Below are 10,324 nucleotides of genomic sequence, written 5' to 3'. Positions count from 1 at the left end.
CACACACACACACACACACACACACACACACACCCACCCTAGCTAATCTACAGAAGGACACAGCTAGAGACGTGTAAACAAACAGGTCATTTCAGGCTATCTCTGGGAAGATGAAATCAGAGGGCGGTGGGACAAGTGTACTTGTTTGAACAGCCACTGTGTGACCAGCGATCTGTCTGGGAGAACACCAGGCACCGTTTTCCCTGCTGCATAGCATTATCGCTAACATTTACATTAACATACAGGAGGAGTTAGTTAAACAAACTAGGCAAAACATTTAAAAGTGTGTGTGTCTGTGTGAGTGAGTGAGAGAGGGGGCAGGTTTCTGTGTGAGTGAGGGAGAGAGGGGGGGTTCTGTGTGTGAGTGGGAGATTCTGTGTGTATGTGTGTGTGTGTGAGTGGGAGGTTCTGTGTGTGTGTGTGTGTGTGTGTGTGTGTGTGTGTGTGTGTGTATGTGTGTGTGTGTGTGTGTGTGTGTGTGTGTGTGTGTGTGTGTGAGTGGGAGGTTCTGTGTGTGTGTGAGTGGGAGGTTCTGTGTGTATGTGTGTGTGTGTGTGAGTGGGAGGTTCTGTGTGTGTGTGAGTGGGAGGTTCTGTGTGTGTGAGTGGGAGGTTCTGTGTGTGTGTGTGTGAGTGGGAGGTTCTGTGTGTGTGTGTGTGTGAGTGGGAGGTTCTGTGTGTGTGTGTGAGTGGGAGGTTCTGTGTGTGTGTGAGTGGGAGGTTCTGTGTGTATGTGTGTGAGTGGGAGGTTCTATGTGTGTGTGTGTGTGTGTGTGTGTGTGTGTGTGTGTGTGTGTGTGTGTGTGTGTGTGTGTGTGTGTGTGTGTGGAGAGAGACAAAGAGAGTGAGATGGTAAAGAGAAATGAAGAAGATGAGCTTTAAAAAGACAGCTTTGATAGGCAATAGACAGAGAGAGAGAGAAGCAGGGTTGAGGAACAAAGGGAAAAAGAGAAGAGCAATATGTAGAGAGAGATGGGAGAGAGAGAGACAGACAGAGAGAGAGATGGAGAGAGAGAGACATAGAGAGAGAGAGACAGGGAGAGAGAGAGAAAGCGAGAGAGAGAGAGACAGAGAGAGAGAGAGAGAGAGAGAGAGAGAGAGAGAGAGACAGAGACAGAGACAGAGAGAGACAGAGAGACAGAGAGAGACAGAGAGAGACAGAGACAGAGACAGAGACAGAGACAGAGAGAGACAGAGAGAGACAGAGAGAGACAGAGAGAGACAGAGAGAGAGAGAGAGAGAGAGAGGCGGGGAGAGAGAGAAGCGGGACTGAGGAACAAAGGGAAAAATATAAGAGTGAGACAAAGAGAGAGAGACAGAAGCCCTCTTGTGGCTAACACTTCACAGCCAACTGACCCATCTCTCACTCTCTCTGGCATTAGCACTGGGAGAGAGAGATCCTCCACACACACACACTATATCCTTGGATGGGCACAGCCTCCCTGTTTTTAATTGAGAGAGAACTTTCACACCTTCCCAGTATTCCAAAAAGCTATTTGCCAGGAAGCATGTGGTTCCATTTAAAAACGCTGTGGCAATGTTCAACACACACACCCCACAGGCAGTAACCTCAGCTCACTCTCATGACCTCTGACCTATGTCATGGCTCAAAGAGAGGACAATGTTGCACCTGGTGAAAGGCTGGAGGTGTCCCCTCTTTAGGCATAATTGTGTTGTTGTCCTGGGGCTCTGTGGGGTCTGTTTGTGAACAGAGCTCTACGACCAGCTTGCTTAGGGGGCTCTTCTCCAGGTTCATCTCTCTGTAGTTGATGGCTTTGTTATGGAGGGTTTGGGAATCACTTCCTTTTAGGCGGTTGTAGAATTTAACGTCTCTTTTCTGGATTTTGATAATAACAACGGGTATCTGCCTAATTCTGCTCTGCATGCATTATTTGGTGTTTCACGTCGATCACAGAGAATTATTTTTGCCACACAGCTGATTCAAATAACCAACTCATCATCAAGTTTTGATGATTTAAATCAGCTGTCTAGTGCTAGAGCAAAAAACTAACTGTGCACTTAGGAGGAGGAACCAGGACTGAGGGTGAGAACCCCCTGTGCACCCAGGAAGAGGAACCAGGACTGAGGTTGAGAACCCCTGTGCACCTAGGAGGAGGAACCAGGACTGAGTGTGAGAACCCCTGTGCACCCAGGAAGAGGAACCAGGACTGAGGTTGAGAACCCCTGTGTACCCAGGAAGAGGAACCAGGACTGAGGGTGAGAACCTCTGTGGTAGAAGAGGGGGTTGTTTACCCACAAGAGACACTTCACATGAATGAGGTTCCCATTGATTTTCTGCCGGCAGAACCATGTCCAATGCATGCAGAGATTAGTCAACTCAATGGTTACGGCTCACTGACTCATAAACACACTCTCACACACACGCAGGTATACACAGACACCTGCATATTCACACAGAATTCATAGGTATACATTACAAACAATAACTCAAATGAAACAAGCATTTATAAACTGACACACAACTCTCTCCTGTTTATGCCACATAAGCATAGCATAAACAGCTCTGTATGTGCATGAATTTGTGTACGGTGTTTGTGTGGGTATGTGTGTGTTGGTGTGACGTGTTCAGTGTACATGTTTGTGTTCAATGTACCCAGTAGTAAACAGTGGGATCTGCCTGCTTTACAACCATCCCATAACCTCCCATACCCTCCAATAACCTCCCGCTAAAAGAACAGACACAGCTTCTAGCCTGTTAATCATCTCTCTCTTTCTACCTCCATCCTTCTGTCTCCCTTGCTGTCCTCTTACCTTTCTCTCATATTCTGTCTAAAATGCTTCTTCCTCTCTACCTCCCTCTTCTATATCTACCTCCCTCCCTCTTCTATACCTCCCTCCCTCCCTCCCTCCATCCCTCCCTCTTCTATACCTCTCTCCCTACCTCCCTCCTCTATACCGACCTCCCTCCCTCTTCTATACCTCCCTCCCTCCCTCTTCTATACCTACCTCCCTCCCTCTTCTATACTTCCCTCCCTCACTCTTCTATACCTCCCTCCCTCCCTCTTCTATACCTACCTCCCTCCCTCTTCTATACCTACCTCCCTCCCTCTTCTATACCTACCTCCCTCCCTCCCTCTTCTATACCTACCTCCCTCCCTCCCTCTTCTATACCTACCTCCCTCTTCTATACCTACCTCCCTCCCTCCCTCTTCTATACCTCCCTCCCTCCCTACCTCCCTCCCTCTTCTATACCTACCTCCCTCCCTCCCTCTTCTATACCTCCCTCCCTCCCTCTTCTATACTTCCCTCCCTCCCTCTTCTATACCTCCCTCCCTCCCTATTCTATACCTACCTCCCTCCCTCTTCTATACCTACCTCCCTCCCTCTTCTATACCTACCTCCCTCCCTCTTCTATACCTACCTCCCTCCCTCCCTCTTCCCTCCCTCCCCCTCCCTCTTCAACCCCCTTGGGTTGTGCCGTGGCGGAGGTCTTTGTGGGCTATACTCAGCCTTGTCTCAGGATGGTAAGTTGGTGGTTGAAGATATCCCTCTAGTGGTGTGGGGGCTGTGCTTTGGCAAAGTGGGTGGGGTTATATCCTTCCTGTTTGGCCCTGTCCGGGGGTGTCCTCGGATGGGGCCACAGTGTCTCCTGACCCCTCCTGTCTCAGCCTCCAGTATTTATGCTGCAGTAGTTTATGTGTCGGGGGGTACTTCTCCTGTCCTATTCGGTGTCCTGTGTGAATCTAAGTGTGCGTTCTCTAATTCTCTCCTTCTCTCTTTCTCTCTCTCGGAGGACCTGAGCCCTAGGACCATGCCCCAGGACTACCTGACATGATGACTCCTTGTTGTCCCCAGTCCACCTGGCTGTGCTGCTGCTCCAGTTTCAACTGTTCTGCCTTATTATTATTCGACCATGCTGGTCATTTATGAACATTTGAACATCTTGGCCATGTTCTGTTATAATCTCCACCCGGCACAGCCAGAAGAGGACTGGCCATCCCACATATGCTCTCTCTAATTCTCTCTTTCTTTCTCTCTCTCGGAGGACCTGAGCACTAGGACCATGCCCCAGGAATACCTGACATGATGACTCCTTGCTGTCCCCAGTCCACCTGACTGTGCTGCTGCTCCAGTTTCAACTGTTCTGCCTTATTATTATTCGACCATGCTGGTCATTTATGAACATCTGAACATCTTGGCCATGTTCTGTTATAATTTCCACCCGGCACAGCCAGAAGAGGACTGGCCACCCCACATAGCCTGGTTCCTCTCTAGGTTTCTTCCTAGGTTTTGGCCTTTCTAGGGAGTTTTTCCTAGCCACTGTGCTTCTACACCTGCATTGCTTTCTGTTTGGGGTTTTAGGCTGGGTTTCTGTGCAGCACTTTGGGATATCAGCTGATGTACGAAGGGCTATATAAATACATTTGATTTGATTTGATTTGATATACCTACCTCCCTCCCTCCCTCTTCTATACCTACCTCCCTCCCTCTTCTATACCTACCTCCCTCCCTCTTCTATACCTACCTCCCTCCCTCTTCTATACCTACCCCCCTCCCTCTTCTATGCCTACCTCCCTCCCTCTTCTATGCCTCCATACCTCCCTCCCTCCACTATACCTCCCTCCTCTAAAACTCCCTACCTCCCTCCCTCCCTCCACTATACCTCCCTCCCTCCACTATACCTCCCTCCTCTAACTCCCTCCTCTATAACTCCCTACCTCCCTCTATACCTCCCTCCACTATACCTCCCTACCTCCCTCCACTATACCTCCCTCCTCTATACCTCCCTACCTCCCTCCACTATACCTCCCTACATCCCTCCACTATAACTCCCTACCTCCCTCCCTCCCTGCCTCCACTATACCTCCCTCCTCTAACTCCCTCCTCTATACCTCCCTACCTCCCTCCACTATACCCGCCCTCCTCTATACCTCCCTACCTCCCTCCACTATACCTCCCTCCTCTATAACTCCCTACCTCCCTCCACTATACCTCCCTCCTCTAACTCCCTACCTCTATACCTCCCTACCTCCCTCTATCCCTCCCTCCCTCCACTATACCTCCCTCCTCTAACTCCCTCCTCTATACCTCCCTCCCTCCCTCCCTCCACCTCCCTTCTCTATAACTCCCTCCTCTATAACTCCCTACCTCCCTCCCTCCACTATACCTCCCTCCTCTATAACTCCCTACCTCCCTTCTCCCAGCCTCCACTATACCTCCCTCCTCTAACTCCCTCCTCTATACCTCCCTCCCTCCCTCCACCTCTCTAACTCCCTCCTCTATAACTCCCTACCTCCCTCCACTATACCTCCCTCCTCTAAAACTCCCTCCACTATACCTCCCTACCTCCCTCCCTCCACTATACCTGCCTCTCCCCCTCCACTATACCTCCCTCCCTCCCTCCACTATACCTCCCTCCCTCCCTCCACTATACCTCCCTCCTCTAACTCCCTCTTCTATACCTCCCTACCTCCCTCCCTCCCTCCACTACACATCCCTCCTCTAACTCCCTCCTCTGTAACTCCCTACCTCCCTCCCTCCTCTATACCTCCCTCCTCTATACCTCCCTCTACCTCCCTCCCTACATCCACTATACCTCCCTCCCTCCACTATACCTCCCTCCCTCCACTATACCTTCCTCCCTCCCTCCCTCCACTATACCTTCCTCCCTCCCTCCCTCCTCTATACCTCCCTCCCTCCCTCCACTATACCTCCCTCCTCTAACTCCCTCTTCTATACCTCCCTACCTCCCTCCCTCCACTATACAACCCTCCTCTAACTCCCTCCTCTATAACTCCCTACCTCCCTCCCTCCTGTATACCTCCCTACCTACCTCCCTCTACCTCCCTCCCTCCCTCCACTATACCTCCCTCCCTCCACTATACCTCCCTCCCTCCCTCCACTATACCTCCATCCTCTAACTCCCTCCTCTATACCTCCCTCCCTCCCTCCTTCCACTATACCTCCCTCCTCTAACTCCCTCCTCTATAACTCCCTACATACCTCCCTCCTCTATAACTCCCTACCTCCCTCCCTCCTCTATAACTCCCTACCTCCCTCTATAGCACCCTCCCTTTACTACCTTCCTCCCCTCTTTCTCCATAGTAAAACCAAACAGCTTCATGTTACTCCTGCATGCTCTTTTTATTGGTTTTATTTAACTAGGCAAGTCAGTTATTGCATCCTCCAATAAAACTGTAGTAAACACCAGCATGGCAATCCCCACCCACCCACACACACCCACACACACACACACACACACACACACACACACAATGTAGTAGGCCACTAACATAATTCAGGTGGGGTTATGTGTAGAGAATGGTCCATTGCTTTAAGTCTTGATGATGAGTGTGTTGTTTAGTGGATACGATATCTTGGTGACTAGTGTAATATATACAGGGTGTTGTTTAGTGGATACTATATCTTGGTGACTAGTGTAATATATACAGGGTGTTGTTTAGTGGACACGATATCTTGGTGACTAGTGTAATATATACAGGGTGTTGTTTAGTGGATACGATATCTTGGTGACTAGTGTAATATATACAGGGTGTTGTTTAGTGGATACTATATATTGGTGACTAGTGTAATATATACAGGGTGTTGTTTAGTGGACACGATATCTTGGTGACTAGTGTAATATGTACAGGGTGTTGTTTAGTGGACACGATATCTTGGTGACTAGTGTAATATATACAGGGTGTTGTTTAGTGGATGCTATATCTTGGTGACTAGTGTAATATATACAGGGTGTTGTTTAGTGGATACGATATCTTGGTGACTAGTGTAATATATGCAGGGTGCTGTTTCTGGTGCAGGCAGTGTATTGGCAAGATAAATTGTAGCCACACACACACACACACACACACACACACACACACATATACAACAACATAACACACACACACACACACACACACACACACACACACACACACACACACACACAATATTGTGTAAATAATCTGTGACTTACATGCAGTTGAAGTCGGAACTTTAAATGTACTTTGCTGAGGTGTATGTAAACTCAGTGTTTCACAATTCCTGACATTTAATCGTAGTAGAAATTCCCTGTCTTAGGTCAGTTAGGATCACCACTTTATTTTAAGAATGTGAAATGTCAGAATAATAGTAGAGAGAATGATTGATTTCATCTTTTTCTTTAATCACATTTCAAGTGGGTCAGAACTTTACATACAGTACACTCAATTAGTATTTGGTAGCATTGCCTTTAAATTGTTTAACTTGGGTCAAATGTTTCAGGAAGCCTTCCACAAGCTTCCCACAATAAGTTGGGTGAATTCTGGCCCATTCCTCCTGACAGAGCTGGTGTAACTGAGTCAGGTTTGTAGGCCTCCTTGCTTGCACACACTTTCTCAGTTCTGCCCACAAATTGTCTATGGGATTGGGGTCAGGGATTTGTGATGGCCAGTCCAATACCTTGACTTTGTTGTCCTTAAGCCATTTTGCCACAACTTTGGAAGTATGCTTGGGGTCATTCTCCATTTGGAAGACTAATTTGCGACCAAGCTTAAACTTCCTGACTGATGTCTTGAGATGTTGCTTCAATATATCCACATAATTTTCCTTCCTCATGAAGCCATCTATTTTGTGAAGTGCACCAGTCCCTCCTGCAGCAAAGCACCCCTACAACATGATGCTGCCACCCCCGTGCTTCACGGTTGGGATGGTGTTCTTCGGCTTGCAAGCCTCCCCCTTTTTCCTACAAACAGACAATGGTCATTATGGCCAAACAGTTCTATTTTTGTTTCATCAGACCAGAGGACATTTCTTCAAAAAGTACGATCATTGTCCCCATGTGCAGTTGCAAACCGTAGTCTAGCTTTTTTATGGAGGTTTTGGAGCAGTGGCTTCTTCCTTGCTGAGCGGCCTTTCAGGTTATGTAGATATAGGACTTGTTTTACTGTGGATATAGATACTTTTGTACCTGTTTCCTCCATTTTGTACTCCATTTCCTCCATTTTCACAAGGTCCTTTGGTGTTGTTCTGGGATTGATTTACACTTTTCGCACCAAAGTACGTTAATCTCTAGGAGACCGAATGCATCTCCTTCCTGAGCGAACAGTACAGTATAGTGTAAAACAGAACATAGTGTGGTCCAAAATAGTGTAGTAAAGAATAGTGTGTATTAAAGAATAGTGTAGAACATAACAGTGTGTAGTACAGCATAGTCTAGTATAGAATAGTGTGTAGTAAAGAACAGTGTAGAACAGAACAGTGTAGTACAGAACAGTGTGTAGTACAGAACAGTGTATCGTAAAGGATAGTGTAGAACAGTAGTGTAAAACAGAAGTGTGTAGTACATAAGTGTAGAACAGAACCGTGTAGAACAGAAGTGTGTAGTACAGAATAGTGTGTTGAACAGAATAGTGGGTAGAACAGAATTTCGAACAGAACAGTGTGTAGTACAGTATAGTGTAAAACAAAACAGAGTGTGGTACAGAGTAGTGTAGAACAGAATATTGTGGTAGAGAATAGTGTAGTACAGAACAGTGTGTAGTAAAGGAGTGTGTAGTACAGAATAGTGTAGAACAGTGTGGAGAACAGAACAGTGTGTAGAAAAGAATAGTGTGTAGTAAAGAATAATGTAGAAAAGAATAGTGTGTAGTACATTAGTGTAGAACAGAACAGTGTGTAGTCCAGCATAGTGTAGAACAGAGCAGTGTAGCACCGAACCGTGTGTAGTACAGCATAGTGTAGAACAGAACAGTGTAGAACAGAACAGTGTGTAGTACAGAACAGTGTGTCGAACAGAATAGTGTGTAGTACAGCATAGTGTAGAACAGTAGTGTAAAACAGAAGTGTGTAGTACATAAGTGTAGAACAGAACCATGTAGAACAGAATAGTGTGTAGTACAGAATAGTGCAAAACAGAACAGTGTGCCGAACAGAAGTGGCTACCCATTTCTCATGGCTACCCATGTGTTTCCATGGAAATATAACATTTGGAAAGTAATAAATATATAGATATTTTTAAAAGCATTCATGATTTGCGTAAATGTAATATACTAAGTATTACTCTTGTTAAAAATATGAAATGGTATTACATTTGGTGAAGATAAGCATTTCTCTACAGCTGGCGATTCTTTCCTCCTGGCTAACCCTACCCCGGCCAACAGCTCACACCCCCCGCAGCTACTTGCCCAAGCCTCCCCAGCTTCCCCTTCACCCAAAACTAGATAGCAGATGTTCTGAAAGAGCTGCAAAACCTGGACCCGTACAAATCAGCTGGGCTAGACAATCTGGACCCTCTCTTTCTAAAATGATCCGCCGCCATTGTTGCAACCTCTATTACCAGTCTGTTCAACCTCTCTTTTGTATCGTCCGAGATCCCTAAAGATTGGAAAGCTGCCGCGGTCATCCCCCTCTTCAACAGGGGTGACACTCTAGACCCAAACTGTTATTGACCTATATCCAGCCTGCCCTGCCTATCTAAAGTCTTCGAAAGCCAAGTTAATAAACAGATCACTGACCATTTCAAATCCCACCGTACCTTCTCCGCTGTGCAATCCGGTTTTCGAGCTGGTCATGGGTGCACCTCAGCCACGCTCAAGGTACTAAACGATATCATAACTGCCCTCAATAAAAGACAGTACTGTGCAGCCGTCTTCATCGACCTGGCCAAGGCTTTCGACTCTGTCAATCACCGTATTCTCAACAGCATTGATTTCTCAAATGACTGCCTCGCCTGGTTCACCAACTACTTTTCAGGCAGAGTTTAGTGTGTCAATCGGAGGGCCTGTTGTCCGGACCTCTGGCAGTCTCTATGTGGGTACCATAGGTTTCAATTCTCGGGTCGACTCTTTTCTCTGTATATATCAACGATGTCGATCTTGCTGCTGGAGATTCTCTGAGCCACCGCTACGCAGACGACACCATTCTGTATACATCTGGCCCTTCTTTGGAAACGGTGTTAACTAACCTCCAAACGAGCGTCAATGCCATACAACTGCTCTGGCCTCCAACTGCTCTGGCCTCCAACTGCTCTGGCCTCCAACTGCTCTTAAACGCAAGTAAAACCAAATGCACCATTCGCTGCCCGCACGCGCCTGCCCGACTAGCATCACTACTCTGGACGGTTCAGACTTTAAATATGTGGACAACTACCTAGGTGTCTGGCTAGACTGTAAACTCTCCTTCCAGACTCATATTAAACCTTTCCAATCCAAAATTAAATCTAGAATTGGCTTCCTATTTCGCAACAAAGCCTCCTTCACTCACGCCGCCAAACATACCCTTGTAAAACTGACTATCCTATCGATCCTCGACGATGTCATTTACAAAATAGCTTCCAATACTCTACTCAGCAAACTGGATGCAGTCTATCACAGTGCCATCCA

General features: G+C 47.1%; 1 protein-coding gene across 4 annotated transcripts in view; it reads right to left on the bottom strand.

Annotated features, from left to right (window-relative positions):
• Positions 1-10,324, bottom strand: part of LOC110490567 (ankyrin repeat and sterile alpha motif domain-containing protein 1B) — a 358,461-nt gene that overhangs the window by 269,653 nt on the left and 78,484 nt on the right. The window lies entirely within an intron of this gene.

The sequence above is a fragment of the Oncorhynchus mykiss genome, chromosome 15 (genome assembly GCF_013265735.2).
Source record: "Oncorhynchus mykiss isolate Arlee chromosome 15, USDA_OmykA_1.1, whole genome shotgun sequence".
NCBI classification, from domain to species: Eukaryota; Metazoa; Chordata; class Actinopteri; order Salmoniformes; family Salmonidae; genus Oncorhynchus; species Oncorhynchus mykiss.
This window is presented reverse-complemented; position numbering and strand designations above follow the sequence as displayed.